The 17,101-nt window shown below is 35.1% G+C and overlaps 1 protein-coding gene across 2 annotated transcripts in view; it reads right to left on the reverse strand.

Moving 5' to 3' along the window:
- Positions 1-17,101, reverse strand: part of LOC141426756 (uncharacterized) — a 49,830-nt gene that overhangs the window by 23,206 nt on the left and 9,523 nt on the right. The window contains exon 1 of one of the 2 annotated variants that reach the window (XM_074085910.1): positions 16,719-16,772. The exons of the other annotated variant lie outside the window; for it this stretch is intronic. The gene's annotated coding sequence lies outside the window, so the exon portion shown is untranslated. Of the gene's footprint in view, positions 1-16,718; positions 16,773-17,101 lie in introns of those variants that run through there. 2 annotated transcript variants of the gene reach the window in all.

The raw sequence follows: 17,101 nt of genomic DNA on the forward strand, positions 1-17,101 counted from the left end.
CATCGATACTATCGATGACCACAACTACATAATACTCGAGTCCAGAATTAGGCGAACCAACTTGACAATTCAATACACACAAATGTTGCCATAGTTTTACCAGTGCTGTAGATAATAACGATATTAAAAATAACCTTAATATCGATATTTAACAAAAAGCTTAATACGAAATAATAGTAAATAAATTGTTTTATTAGAAAGATTTGGAAAAAAACTGTTGAACATCGGCAAGGACGCCGTCCGGTCGATATTTCATATATATTTATTTTTTTTATCTACTTCATATATATATTTCATATTGTCATGATATGTCGTCAATAGTACAACAATTTATTCGATTTGGTCTTGTCCTAGTAAGCTATATGATATTATGGATTTCGAAGGAGACCCCTATAATATAATTCTATAATGTAGGTATGGTATAGGTAGGCAAGTCTGTGTGTGCGAAAGGTATGACTGCAAATACCTGATAATTAGAATACAATTATTAAATCAGATTGGTGAATAGGTGTAGTCGCGTAATGAATAGGTTCGTAATTTTTATACCTAAAGCTATGGAAATAAAGCCCAAAAGTGACAAACATTTTCATTCTGCGTTACCTTTATCGACATTATTTCTATGCTATTTTTTTTTGCTATGCCTGGTAACACTATCAGCTGTCAATCTAGTTCGCCTAATTCTGAACTCGAGTATAGTAAGTACTTATAGGTACTTAAGAACAGCCCTGCTGTGGTATCTAATTTAGGTTGGTCGGTACTAACCAGACTACCAAATCTATGTAAGTATTATCCAACTATTGTTGGACATAGCGTACTTTGATTGATTTTTAAGTACCTTCCTACTTGAGCGAATGACGCAAACTTCTAAGCAGAAATTCTTCTAAGTAAATATGTGATTCCTGTTTACACTTATTACACTGTTCATAGAATAGACAGGATACGTTTATTTGCTGTAACTACTCTGCAACGCTTACTACTTACGGTAGGTAAACCATAAGTATTTTAACTATTTTCAGCCTTTGCATGAGCTCCGCAAAACTATTATCTGTGGCGGAGCGCAGTTAAAAAATGGCGGCTTTAAGGAATATGCACTAAAAAAACCGGCCAAGAGCTTTTCGGACACGCCCGAATTAGAGTTCCGTAGCCATTACGAAAAAATTAAGTAATATTTATGATTGTTTTTTTTGGAGTCTTTTTGTTTTTTTTATTTCAACTCCAAATTTGTTACTTTTACAGGTATCCCTGAAACCATATCGAAAATACAAACTGAGACATGGATGCACAGAAAAAACCAGAAAAAGAGACCAGCGCTGGGAATCGTACCCAGGTCCTCAGCAATCCGTGCTGCGTGCTATAACCCCTACACCACCGCTGGACAGGAATCTAGACACGAATTTTTCCCATGCATACATATCTCAGGTTGCTTATTATTGCATAAGTAGCGTAGTAGAAATAAGCAACCTGAGATATGTATGCATAGGAAAAATTCGTGTCTAGATTCCTGTCCATATAACATTTCGTGCTAATATCGTACTCGTAATCTGGTTTTTCTGTGCATCCATGTCTCAGTTTGTATTTTCGATAAGTAATATTTTTCTAAGTTCGCATTTTTACGGTATTAAAAGTTTAGGTATATTTTAGACACTAATAGTATATTAGTAAAGCGGTAAATATTCGGAAACGAAATAGTTTTGTAATATACTTATACATCGAAAGGCACCCAAGGACTAAGATTAATGAAACTGTTGTCTGTAAAAAATTTTGATGAAATTTTGTACAGAGATAGTTTGAACCCCAAGGATAATAGGATAACCTTTTGCGGTTGGAAACCTCACGATTTGCTAGACGAAGTCGCTAAAAAAATTGTTTTTGAATTTTTTACTGTAAGTGTCGGCATAGTAACTATATACGTAATTACAGCTTTCTAGCATTGTAGTCCCTGAGCAAAGCCGCGGACGGACAACAGACAGACGGATAAACATGGCGAAAAAAAGGATAGCTGAACTAGTTAGGCAACGTTTAGCCAAAATTTTCTAATTAGGAACCAAAATATTTATTGCAATAGTAAAATCACCTAACCTTTAGCTATTTACTAGAACCTCCTAAAGTTATGTAGCAACATTTTTTTTGATGTTACAAATCTTTGTCTTTCAGTGTAGTTTTTTGTCATTTTACAGTAAGTATAAAAAAGTGGTAAGAAAATAAATTATACTTGACTTGTTGTTCGTTCGCAGTAGTGCTTACTGATAATCGTAATTTTTATTTGACCAGAGGGCAGACACGGCTTTGTAAATAATTTATCACTCCTTACTAATGGTAAATGGAATGATCTGTACTAAAAGCAAAAATAGTAGATTGATAACCAAGGGTGGAAAGTGACCCATTTCACCTGAGATATTTCTGGTGCTCGAACGAAGTGAGAGCGCCAATAGTTCGAGGCATTTCCCCTCGAACTAATTTCACCCGTGTTAGACACTCTACTGTAAGTAAGTTTTGCATGCCATGTTGTGGCACCATAAATGTAATTTCTACTGACATGTCGTTTGTACAACTTTGTGTAATTTAGCAAATGATTTAATTTTATGATTTATGACTTTTCATTTCGACTGTGTGGAAAGTAAAATAGTGCAAAAAATTAAAATATCATTAAATTGAATTTCAGTATTCAGTAAATTGAATTTACTTATATCCAAACTCCAACGGTACCTTTTCGACCTGGCCACTTGCCTCGGCCGAGTATAAAAAAAAATCGAGTTGGTCACGACCAAGGAGTTTATATACCTATTACCTACAAAACTGGAGGTTGAACGCCGAACGAAGAAGTTTGACTTTTATTACTTATTTATATATTCCATCTCTTTCTTTCACATTTCAAGAATGACATCCATCTCTTTCTTAACTAAAGAAAGAGATGGAATATGTTCGGCGGTCAACCTCCAGTGTTGTAAGTATATAAGCTCCTTGGTCACGACGTGCATCTAGATGGCCATGCCGAAATGTGAAAAAAAGTGTCATTGACGTAACTCAATTATCTTCGGCTCCGTGGCTAATCGAAAAATAAAAAATAAATTACTTTCCACCCTAGAGATGAAAACGCAATTTTCCACCCGGCTATCTACCCATGAAAATTAAACTTTCCGTACAGGAGAGATGAAAATAACATTTCGTGCTAATATCGTAGCTACGTAATCTCCCTTGTCCAGTCCACGCCTACAAATAGAAAGTCCAAGCCAAGTGCAAGCGTCTTTCCGTGCTAAAATGTCTGCACTGTACTTGTAGACACTAATAGTATATTATGTAAAGCGGTAAATATTCCGTGAATAACGAAATAGTTTGGCAATTACTTATACATCGAAAGGCAATTAAGGACTAATATTAATGCGAAAGCCTGTTTGTCTGTTACGCTTTCACTTCGAAACCATTGAACCAATTTTGATGAAATTTTGTACAGAGATAGTTTGAACCCCAAGGATCAACATAGGATACCTTTTATTGCGGTAGAGGGCGCCACCGCACGATAACCTTAACCGCGCAGACGAAGTCGCGGGCATAAGCTAGTTGATTATAAGAGGCTTTTACTGGAAGTTAGGCAAGTAACTAAACTACTTACATTTTACGAATGAATCCACACAACTGATCTGCGCCCTGGATTAAATTGAACTGTAATCTCAAAAATCCAATGTGGCAATTCTGTTCTCCTTTTGGGCACCATGGATATTTGTTGCGATACAAGATAAAATGCTTACTTGTAACTATTTACTTAACCTTCCTAAACCAACGCTAGGCTTTTGACTAGATATTACAAAATAGTCAATAAGTAATTTGAGGGCAGTGCCCCCGTTAAGATGACAATAAACAGGTCATTAAATACTTAACCAGGTGAGATAGGGTTCAATCACGGTCAGTTTTATCTAAAAAAACCGGCCAAGAGCGTGTCGGACACGCCCAGGATAGGGTTCCGTAGCCATTACGAAAAACCAAGTAGGTAATATTTTTCTAAGGATTTCGTATTGTGTACGGATTCTTCCAACTTTAGGTACTTATATTTTATACCTTAGGCTACTATTTACTCTTAAACTACTAATAAGTAATCCTCAAGCAATCTTAGCCGCTATAATTTTTCTTATAAATTAGATATATTTACTACCATTCTGAATTTTTTAATTTTTTTCCACCCAACAGTTAAGATTTTAGAGGGGGGGTGGGACGCTCGATTTTAATGAATATTTTGCACTTTAAAGTTGAATATTTCGCAAACAGATCACTGAATAGAAAAATCGTCTTAGCAACCCCCTAATGGTTTTCAGACCTATTCAACGATACCCAACACTAGGGTAGGTCGAGAAAAAAAAATCACCCCCTCATTACGACTATGGGAGGTAGGTACCCCAAAAAAAATATTTTTAGTTTTTTATTTTATTTACCACTTTGCGCCCTTGCCTGATATGTATTGTAAATTCAATATTCATGCCAAATTACAGCTTTCTAGTTACTAACGGTCTCTGAGCATAGCCGCGGACAGACATGGCGAAACTATAAGGGTTCCTAGTTCCTGCAGAAGTTGCTTGCGGTTTTTTGTTGGTCCGAGTCGTTTGACCTCTAATTGTTACGCATCTCCGATGTGACAGTCCGATGCATGAAAATAATAGTGAGTACCTACTCTTAATATATCATCACTACGACCGTTAGTCAGCAGCTTAAGAGTTCCGATCGAAATAAAGATGAACTGAAAAAACGTATTCTCAGAAATGTAATCAACGCGCATGCAAGCGACGCGTGACGAGATCGAGCCTTGAGGAAGACATCGGAGATTTTCCTTAGAACTTAGCACTGTATTTAGGATACAGACAAAGAAACAGAAAATATGAGCTGTTTTTAACGCCCGACGCAAAAAAGAGGGGTGTTATAAGTTTGACCGCTATGTGTGTCTGTGTGTCTGTATGTCTGTGTATCTGTGTGTCTGTCTGTGGCACCGTAGGTCGTAAGCGGGTGGACCGATTTGAATGCGGTTTTTTTATTTGAAAGCAGGTTTTCTAACGATGGTTTTTAGACATACTTTATCAAAATCAGTTCAGCCGTTTCAAGATCATCAGTTCTTTTGTTCGCTGTGGTAGGAATCTTAGACGCATAATGGGTATATACTTTACTTTCAAACATATTTGGGACCTTAAATTTGAAACACCCGTGTATGCTATATAACTATGCAACTTTATGGAATTCTCGGCCTGATGCTGCAGCCAGGATATCCAAAACACTAGTAGGGTACACTCTTGATAAAACCATAACAGATATATCGTGTTCGATTTCTTTTGATCAGTATTTGATTCTACATACGCACAGGATATCCAGCACACTAGTACAATTTATAAAAAATAATAGCACATAATGTCTTGTTTGGATTCGTTTTCATCAGTACTTAATTGATTCTACATACAATGCAGTGGTGGCAACACGATGAGCTGATGCTGCAGCCAGGATATCCAGCACACCAGTATACTCTTGAAAAAATAATTAGCAAATATGTCGTGTTTGATTCCTTTTGATCAGTATTTGATTCTACATACAATGCAATGGTGGCAACACGATGAGCTGATGCTGCAGCCAGGATATCCAACACAATAGTACACTTTAAAAAAAAAAATATTATTTATTTATTTATTTATTAAGCCTCTTTATTCAGATGCAAACGTACAAAATACTTAAATCATAATACATATTTTTTTCCCCCATTCAGTCTTCAGCATCTGTGTGCCTGTTGGCAAAGGCCTCCTCTAGCAGTCTCCAATCCCTCTCGCATGCAGCTACTCTCGCCCATGTTCTGCCAGCCGCTCCGGCTATTTCGTCTCCCCAGCGACGAAAAAAATAATATACCAAAGTTTAATTAAAGTGTGAACTGTTCCAAGAAATGCCCTTAAGTAAAAAAATATTTGTTTCATGCGCAACTCACGGCTTACCGTTATTTTAAATTATTATATCATTCGAAAGTTGTAAAAATTACAAAATCTGTGAATTGCTATATGCTTATTGATTGACTAGATTAGTTAAAAGTGCGATTTGTGTTTAGTCTACCGTATTTCATATACAATTTTTACCACTTTCGAGTGGTATAATCCTTTCAAAGAAGTGATTTTAAAAACTGGCCATAAGCGTCATATAAATTGGAAGCGATCGACGGGAAAACACGAGGCCAACGGAGAAACGTGATTATAACTACGTCAATAAGGAAAAGTGTGACTAGAAACCTTATAGAGTATGCCGAGCCTGCATGGTTTATTTGCGTGGGCTGTCCTGTACTTTCCCGTGGATACGAATGTATTTTTGGTCCAATTTAAAAAATAGCCCCATTGAAGCCCCATTTGAAGTACCATCAGCCAAATATGTGGTCTACCACCCTAAAGTTGATTATCGTTTGCATGTCATAAAACAATAATGCTAATAGACGTGTCTGTCAATTTGAAAGTTCGACTTTAGCGACATATTTGTTAGGAACTTGATTAAAAATTTATAGACCACTTATTTGGCTGATGGTACCTCTAAATCATTTATTATAAAAATTTGAGAGCCAACAACTACACTGCATTGCATCCATTCAGTGTGTTGATCGGTCGGTAATGTCGGCATCAGCATTGGCAAGTTTTTTCGTTTTTCTTTTACTGTTGTAATATGACTTACATGACTATGCTTAACATTGGCCTTACTAAGCATTACGAGTATATTTTCAATATATTTACCTACTCGTAGAAGCCGATCTTACTTGCAAGAGTCCTAATGGGGCGTCATAAAATAAGCGCAGCTGAGAAAAAGGTCTTGACGGATAGACGGACAACGAAGTGACCCATTTTTATCGACTAAGGTATGAAAGCTCTAGAAAGCTCAACTTTAGATATAGATGTACGAAAATGTAGATTTGCTTGATCTACCTATGGCCATGTCCACCGCGCGGTATTTTTCTCGCAATTCTGCTTAGCAATTCTGTAACACATTGAATCTTATACGAGTATCCGCACTGGTGGTAAAAAAATCGTAAAGAAATTGTTTCTCGAGTACGGAATATAATTCGCGAGAATAAATATCGCGCGGTGAAATATCGCAATGAGGATTCGCCCTAACAGGAAAACATCACACAAAGTGTCAATTAATAATCACGTGAAATAGACTAAGTACAAAGTAATATCATGATCACTCGGCTCAGAAACTAATCCGTATAGACGTAGACCATTGTCTAGATTTCAATATCGACATAAACTGCTTTATGTAAGTAGGTACACACTGTTTTATTGGTGCTTTAATACTATTATACGAGAATATGCCGTTTCCTCTATCTACTCGTATTCTACATGCTCGGATCACTCATACCATACATACCATTGCAATTTATTTATACGTATAGTCAGTCAACGGCCTTTATGAAGTAAATCCTGGCACATTGCAAAACCATGAAGTTTCCGAATATATAATATAAGGTCAACCAGGGCTATGTCGTCTACGGGGCTAATGCGTCCATTCCAATTATCATAAGAAAATCATCCTTTAGGACTACTCACGCCATTTTTTTAAAGGCTATGGCACTAAAAGTACAAAAAATGATCACTAGATATCGTGGCCAAGCTCTTTTTTTAAGTAATCCGCCATCTTTAATGTGTCATTTCATTTCAACTCTTCTTGTTTGCCAACTTGTGCATTTGTACCTAACAAAATCTCAGTGTCTTTAAGTGAATCGATGTTTCTGAACCGTAAGTCCTTTTGTTACTGGCTTGTGCTGAGCCACCGACTTCAAACTGGTAGATTTTTTTTTATTTTTTTTTGGAGTTGGTTCAATGTTTTGTTATAAAAAATATCTATTCATAGTTTCCAGTTTTTTTTTGCCAGCGAAATTAGTGCCGTGCGCGCTACAGCCCGTTGTTTTCGAATCTCATGACCTAGTCGATTATTTTTGTTCTTGTAAAATTTAAGTTTTAATTTATTTGTACACACAAAGGCATAGGCACCTGTAACGAGTACCTAAACAAGTCGCAATTTTCTATCTCCGCGATGTAAACTGATAAATAATGATATCATTTTTCGTACGTGCTTATCTACTTATAAACAAATAATTTATCTTCATGGTATTTGATAAGATTTATGACAGGTTGATATCAATTGAACAATGAATTTACACTGAACCGATGTGTACGAATCGTTGGCAAACTATTGCTTTAAAGTCAAACGTTTGATTCGTGGTGTTTATAAAATTTCGTAGAAACAGAAATCTAGTAAGACGATAAAATGTCAAGATTGCTTCATCTAGTGTGTACTCCATCTTACGCAATTTAAAATCTAAACAGGAAATCAGCCAATTTTTATGGTTTGCTTCTTTTAAAAAGGTATTAAATAGTAGGTACTTGCAAGCATCATTTTGAAATATTTTGATTGTTATTTTTTCGACGTTTTAGAGTATCATGCTGTCACTGCTAAAATCACAGCTGGCCGTAGGAGTTAAGATTGTGTAGGCTGTGTTATTTGGGACATTTCATGACATGTTTGTGGTGATGATCCGATGATATAGTTACCTACATGTGTAGAAATGGCACCTCCTCCTACCAGGATCTCTAAAGAACTATAATTATCAAACTACACCATCTTTACTACAGGCGGAACTACACGTCAGCAGAAATAATATTAAATACCTAAGATAAAACACATAAAAATAATATGACTGTACGAAACAGATAGAGACTTGTCCTATCAGATATTATACTCGATGACAGCTTTGGGTATATTTCCAGCTTATTAACTTTCAATCAGATGCTAAGTGTCTGTGTGATGTTTCTATCTCGTGCCAACTTAATGTAAGCTTCAGTAAGCACAAATGTTTGCCCTCCGACGAACAGCACGTGTGCGACGTCAATCGGCAACGTGATTTCTTATCGATGATTTCAAAATTAGCACCTCGTTGCTTCAAACAGCCTTTGTTTCACTTTAAAATTGTAACGAGGCGAAAGACGAGGCTATCCGTGTTTTTCCATGCTTTGTTTTTTATCAGGCGACTAACGCGGGTAACATGAAAGTAGGTGCATTTTAATGGGTGCACCGTAATTATGAGTGTAAAGTATAATCGAGGGTAAGGACAAAATACGATAGTTCCACCTTAAGAAAAGTTTTCTTTGAGATACTAAGTTGGTACGTATACATAATTAGAAATAATTTGCCTACTACGATGATTTTGAGCATGTTATGAATCTTTCTTCGTCATTTATCTTAAAGTGGGGCAATCCCGCATTTAAGATTTTTCTCCGTTTCCCGTGTCTCCATGATATTTTTCCCAGTAAACATTTCAATATTAATTTTACATACCAAGACGCTGCTCAGCCACAATTTAAAGCTCAGCGGTTGAGCAATAATTTATTTTTAACTAAACATATCGACCTCATGGATTCCGTTTATTTTACGACAGAACGAACTTACTCATACTGTCATTTCGTATAACTGATAAATTATATGCATGTTTTATCGTCGGATAAAACAGACTTAGGTAATCCCTATAATTCTAAGTAGGTATAAATATTTTAAGCGCACGGCTGAAACTAGAGATGAATAGGTAATAATTAATCAGTATCGCTCCAATGTCCGTTTTGTCCAACTGAGGCATGGAACCCTAATATAAAAAAAATATCTACATACCTACCTAACCTGCCTCGCGGGTAGGCAAAATAGGTACAGGGTTTAGACCTTTCGACATTTTTTTAATGTTGGTACGTAATTATCATATTCTTTTCATTTGTCTACCTAACCTGCCTAATAATAATTACGTATGCATGACCTATCGTTCCTAAAAATCCGAATTTGAATCTTAGATCGCGATATTTAAATGTTGCAAGGCTTTGTCATTTAACTTAAGATTCCACCCAAATATATTGCGCCTATCTGTTCTTTGATCGAAATGTGACTTATATACGAGGTTACACGTGAGACAAATAACGCCACAGGTTGCACGTGCAGAATTTTACGGTGGAAACCATTTATTTATCTGAAGTTTCGTCATTCGTATAGTTCGCGATGTTCAGAAGTGGATGCTGCAGTAAAATCTTTACTATAGTGATTTTATTGATTGTCTGTCAGTGTTTAAGTCCAGACAGGGACGGGTTTGTAGGTCTGGAAGAGTCTGGAGACAACGAAAGAGCAAAGGCCTTACTTTAAGGCTAAACAGTTTAAAAAAACTAAAAGTTACCGACTGTTCGTAGCTTTGGATGCCTATATACCCCTAAATTTGGACCGGAACCACCCCACCGGTAGTTTAGGTAAATTGCGAAGTCGAATAGAAATCCTGACCCTAGTCAAAGTCCACATCCAAATACTAAGATAAATGTTAATCTCACTATTATTTTTATACTCTAAACTTATTTGTTTTTGGATTACGTAGCGCTTCTGTGGCAGGTTATTACCAGTGCTGGATGATAAGATCATAATGGAGGTTTTATCTAGAAAATAACTTTATAATACATGGTAATAAGTACTATTTTTATTGTTCACTAAATTGTATGTCAGGATTGCAAACAAATTTTAGGGCTCAGGTCGCGCAATCTTGCCTGCGATTGCCTCTATTTATTTATTTCTCCTTCAGTTAAGCGTGTCCACAGCCGCTGCAATGTGGTTAAAACGTCGTGGTAATTTTAGCCATATACTAGCTTAATCCGTAGTACTAGTCCGGATATAGTATATCTAAATCATGAGTGAGCATTGCGAAATTATAATAAAGCCACAGTTAAACACGAAAAAGACTGTTGTATTAGTACAGTCAGTCGGTGCCCTAACATAGGTAAGTAGCCACTTTTCTATGCAACTAGTATGAAAAAGTGGATACATAACATAAGTTAGGGAACCGACTGTACCTGAAGCGCTAAATGATTATAATAAGTAGGTACCTAACGTTAGTACCTACATTTTATTTTATAGGAGTAAATATAATATAAAAAAATCTTTATATTCGATACCTCCTACGTATACTGGTACAAGTGACAAATTTCAGATTTTTAGTTTTTTGCAATTTTGTCATTAATATTTCCTATTACCTACCAAAAAATTTGGACGGATATTCCTATTAGTTTTGGAACTAAGTGACGTATATGAATGCATCTAACACCGTTTTGCTAATCGGTACAACGTATACTGAGGCAACCGACATGCCCACATACGCGACCGTATTTCGCGGGGCGGGGAAGTCGAGGTAACTGGCAAGTTGCCTCAGTGTAGCGCTAAGCCGTCGCTGCGTGCGGACCGTTTAAAACTGTTCTACGAGCACATAATTTGATAGTAATATATAAAAAAAACATGTTTTGGTTTGGCAAAGACAACAATAGCCGTATTCTCATAGACAGTCATGGAAACTAAATCAATGTGAACCTTTTCGTGATCTATTCGCTTATGAGTTCTTTGCAAATGTATGGGATGTAACATAAACATGGTAGTACAACGGTTCACCCCAGTACCGGTAAGTGATTAAATTTCCTGGCTATACCTACATGTACGCGTGCTAGAAATATAACATTGCAGTATACATTGCATTTTGGTAGTTGAGGATCCAAAAAGAAGGCGAAGGCATGCATGCTTTAATTAAAATGAGACAGTAAATTCAATATACCTACAGTTTGAAAATCTGTACTATACTGTAACCATATTAGGGCTACTGATTACTAATCACGATATAATTGGGAAAACTCGAAATTAGAAAGTCTTCTTCCGACTCCTTACATAACAAACTTTTTTTTTTCGAATCACAGTATTTTTCTACTTGATCATTTTAGTAATTAGTAAGCCCTAATTGGTTTAAAGTATAGTAAAGGGTTTAATAAACACCCTATACACATTTTTTATACACAAGCAAGAATGGTACCTGACTATGTATATGGCGAACGGTAAACCGAATGAAGTTATAGAAGTTTCCCAAGACTCAGAACAGACACAAAAATTTAATCTATTGTCAAGAAGAAGGGATATATAAGCGTATTATTAAAATTAATGATTATATCATGATAGGGAATTGGAATAATTCCGATCCGCATTGGCGAGTGCTTACACAAATACGAATTGAGAACTGTTTTTAAAATATGTAGTTGTGGTTAAATACTTGTGATGATAGATATCACTAAAATATGATTGTAAATCTGTTTACAAAATATACAGGTTTTTGCCAGACTCTTCTCAGAGGTTTTTACGAACCGGTGGTAAATTTTTTGATTTTCATAAGTGCTAATTGTTACAATCATGAAATTCCTAAAGATATTTTGACTTAGATCTCAATATTTCATGTTCAAAGCTTGTCTTAAGCAAAGTCCATCAGACTTGCGCCGAAGGGTTCCTACCATCGAAATACAACTTATTACGATTAGCAAAAAGACAAAAAAAAAAAAAAAAAACATTGCAGTTTGTATGGGGGGCCCCAAATATTTATCTTATGATCTATTTTTGTTATAATATATTAAATCGACTACAGTTTATAATCTGTGAAAATTCAACTGTCTAACTATCATGTATGAGATACAGCCTGGGTGACAGACGGAGACAGCGAAGTAGTATAAAGTAGTAGGGTTTCGTTTATACCCTTTGGGTACGGAACCCTGAAGAGGCACAAAGCTAAACCGTTATGTGGATACAAATGGGTGCGATAGATATATGTATCAATGAGGAACCTTTCACAATAAAATATGAGTACACATTTGAACAGGATACGAATCCATTGAATGTGCTTCCATTAATTTAAAGCACTTATACAATTACTTTTCTTAATAAAACCATTTATATTTCAAGTGAGGTTTTTATAAAGGTATATTTCTGTATTTGTATAGCACGTTAAAACATTACTAGCGGTATATTGGTACAAGTGGCATGCCTAATGTTAGCGTATAATGATGCAACTGATAAAAACGTTTATAATCAATAGGAAGGTAAAGAGCATCTGTTTTTATTGTTCATTGTAGCCATATAAGTATTTCATCTAAAAAATTAATATACAATAAAAATATCGTTAGATCAGTAATCTACGCATTACGCCAATATACTGGAGAAGTGGTACTTAGCTCAGTATACCGCACACTACAAATGTAAAATCGCGTATAGTAGTGTAGCTGCAATTTTATCAAAAACTATAAGAAATTTCAATCCATGAATACGGTAGAAAGCAAAATTTTTCTTTGGAACCAATGCAAATTTTGAAAAGTTATATCATTAAATGAGAAAGTTCCGGTTTTGAACCTTTGAACATGCTATCCTGTAAATTTATGATTATGCACTTTTAAGGTGTATAAATATGAGTTTCTAAATATTTTACGTTTTCATGAATTGTGTGCATTCTGTCTAAAACGACAGTTGTATATTGTATTTCGATCCAATTTATGAAAAGTGTAAACAAAGACACCATTATCCGACCACAGACATTAAATGATGTGAAAACCTAGAACCTATTGCAAAAATTAATCTGTTCAGTAAATCAATAATTCAGTAATTTGCAAAAATTGATTTCATTCCAAAGACTGTTTATTCAATTATAAAAGCAGTAACTATTTTTTAATTTTATGGAAAGTAAATAAAAATGGCTTATTCATTCGCGCATTAATCGATTTTTAAAATGTCAAATTTTCCAGCATCTCTACGCTAGTCTATGCTTCTACAGATTATACGCATGTTTAAATCAAGAAATAACGTCAGCACTCAGCAGGGCTACTACGAAACTCGCAAATCAAAATTCGTATCGCTCCGTCCCTTTCACTCGTGTATTAAATGACATAAGCGTCAGCGGGGCGGCAACATACGAAGTTCGAGTAATGCACTTTTTAAATGAAAAATAAATATTGAAATCAAATGAATTTTGGTGAAAAAAGTGATTAGACATCTAGTTAAAAGATACGAATTATAGATAAATGTGTTATTGATTCGATCCAGTCAGTGTTTATACATTGATGAAATCGTTTTGTTTACATTTTTAATAAATTGGATAGGCATAACGTATAGTAATATATATGTAGATATAAACTGAATATTCTACAATGCCAACAAACACAAAATATCTCGTTCGCGTGGATAAGTACGTAAATGAGCGTCACGCTTTTCTCACAATACAAGTAACAGGTAATAACCTATATTACTTGTATTGTGCTTTTCCCATGCACTATAATAGATTCATCAAGATAAGACAACAAAAAGAGCTTTGAAAGAGGATGGTTAAGCAAATGACTGGCTCCAGTTAATCAAGTACGAGTATTAAAATTAAGAGATTCAAATAATTAACTAACTTATTTCAACACTGTGGTGAAAGTTCGTTAATTTGTATGTACACTGGCAAAACATTTTAACTCACCGACTTGCAATAGGAATTTGTTTAAAAGCCAAAGTGACACGGCAAGGATGGAAAGTGAAATCCAGTACGAAACTGACTGTGATGACAAAAGACTACCTAAACAATTGAAAGCTAATTTACCGTTTGACGGTAGAGAACGTGTCTAGAAATGTTCATTCCATGTACATACATTCATAATTACCTAGTATGTAGGTAAAAGGTATAATAAGCTTCATAAGTACACAGTAACAATATACTCGTAAGCTTTTGAAATACGACACAGGTACGAGAAAGTATATTGGAACCTTTAACCAACGTAAAGTTGATAATTACAAAATTTTGATTCATGTACGACGAATTTCTTTGTAAAGTCGTGAAGTTTGTAAGCGCATCATATTTTGTGTGAAGTTACTTTATATAATACCATGAAACGTAAATCATATTATAATATATGCCAAGTAATTTGGGAGACCTTGTTCATAAACAATTCGGGATAACGACGCGCGTGTAAAATATAAAAGAAAAGTAAAATTTGGAAGATTTCATTAAGTATATAATTTATGATCACTTGTTGGAAAATTTATTGCAAATAAATAGTCATCAAACCAGGTTTAAAATGGACAGTTACATACATTTTAGTTTTGGCATTAATAAATTGGAATTAACACTAACTTGAGATTTAATTCTAGCAAGCGACCATGAGTTATTGCGATAATCAGGAATTTGTAACGCTTAAAAATAAGTGTTATACTAAATTTAGCATAATAATGAATCCGCATATTTGAAATGCATAACATTATTAACTAAGTATAATTTTTATCAAGCGTAGTTTGGTCGGGGCAAAACCGACTCGGTTAGGTTAGGTTCAGAAGGCTAAGGCATAGTAGGTATATATATAAGCTTAGCCTTCGATGTAAGGTTTTTTTTTATAATAGCCCAATAATAGATATATATTTTCACATAGTAGTTCACTTCTCAGATTTGATTGAGTAAATGAATAATGTATCCTATTTGTATAATACTATTTTTTTTCTACTCCTATAGTATAATCTGTCAATTATATATGGTCAAAAATTATACAATAATAACTAACGTTATAAGTCTGTTCCAAGTTCTATGTTCTATGGTGCAAATTCAGTAACATAATACCCATAGTAATTCTTTCCATTATGTTAGAGAACTGAGTAATATAATAACATTCGAAAAAAAAAGAATACTGAAATCGATTTTGATAATCAAGTTTCCTTAAATATGCGCGTGCCACGTGATTGGTTGCTTAAAAATGAGTAAGAACTGCTGTAAGCCAATCACAATTAAGGTTTATTTTAGGGTTCCGGAGCCAAAATGGCAAAAAACGGAACCCTTATAGTTTCGCCATATCTGTCTGTCCGTCCGCGGATTTGCTCAGGGCCTATCAATGCTAGAAAGCTGTAATTTTGCACGGATATATATGTAAACTATGCCGACAAAATAGTACAATAAAAAACAATAAACTAAATGGCAACGCATCTGCAATACCCCTGGTGTTGCAGATGTTTATGGGTGGTGGTGATCGCTTACCATCAGGAGACCCACTTGCTCGTTTGCCATCTAGTCGAATAAAAACAAAAGATTTACAACAATCTCATGCAATGGAGAATCGACAAAAGTATTACATCATTTCGGAAAATGTGTTGTTAGTGCATTTTCAAGAAATAAGTAAACAAAATTTGAGCCATCAACTGAGTACTCCATGCTAAAATCTACGTTAAACATTTACCATCAAACAGATATATCCAAATACTGTAAGCTGCAAGTTTTCCTAAAACGCAAGTCAGGTCAGGGGTTTACTTAAATCAAAGAAATCAAAAACATTATTTCCTGGCGAAATCAACGTAAGTATTTCTAAATGAAGCACCAGATGAGAAGTACCTTTCTCTAAGGTAACCTGTGTTTTTAATATTAATTCAAAAACAATATTTTATTTTATTTCAAGTGCTTCATTTTTAAAATTTCATTTTTCATTTCTGAAATGATGTCGTAGAAAAAGTTATGTATCTCTCGCCAAGGCTCGTTTTATAAACACACACTCGTAAAATAATGACCCTTGTTATGTTACAGTGGCATAAAATACTATTATGTGTTTACGAAAAAAATACCCTATTGAGTAAATAAAACAATATGAACGATCAAAGTAATCATTTAATGTTTATACTGTTTAATACTTATGCAAAGGAATGTTAGGCTTATTAAATTTATGCTAACTTATCGTTATGCCAATCCACATTATGCGCATTACATTATGCGTAGGTTTTAATTTATGCGAATTAATGTTATGCGGGTTAATAATTATACGAAACTACGTAATGCCAACTTTAATTAGGAACATTAATTTTATGCGAATCAATATAGACCCCAAGAAACGCCTTACCTACTCTACGTCTCTACCTCCTTTCTTCGCCGCCACTCCACGAAAGGCTTCAACCTGGGAAAAATACTGGTATTTTAACCGGTATCTAGAACCAAAGCTTGAATCTGGTACCAATAATACCGGTATAATGTGCCAGTTAAAGCAGTTAGTACCAGTTCACCGGTGAATGCAACTTGCGATCTGTCATTCATTGTGGTGTTCTGAGGGGCCTTTGTTCAGCAGTGGACGTCTTCCGGCTGATGATGAATTTAATATATATTATGTCGAGTGTGGCACAGGTACTACACGATAAAGCGGATTTCACGGTGACTGTAAATTATACACGTGCCGAACCGCCGTGCACCCATAAATCAATAATCTAATCACAGCGTGTGTGTGTGTGT

Source organism: Choristoneura fumiferana, chromosome Z (assembly GCF_025370935.1).
Source record: "Choristoneura fumiferana chromosome Z, NRCan_CFum_1, whole genome shotgun sequence".
NCBI classification, from domain to species: Eukaryota; Metazoa; Arthropoda; class Insecta; order Lepidoptera; family Tortricidae; genus Choristoneura; species Choristoneura fumiferana.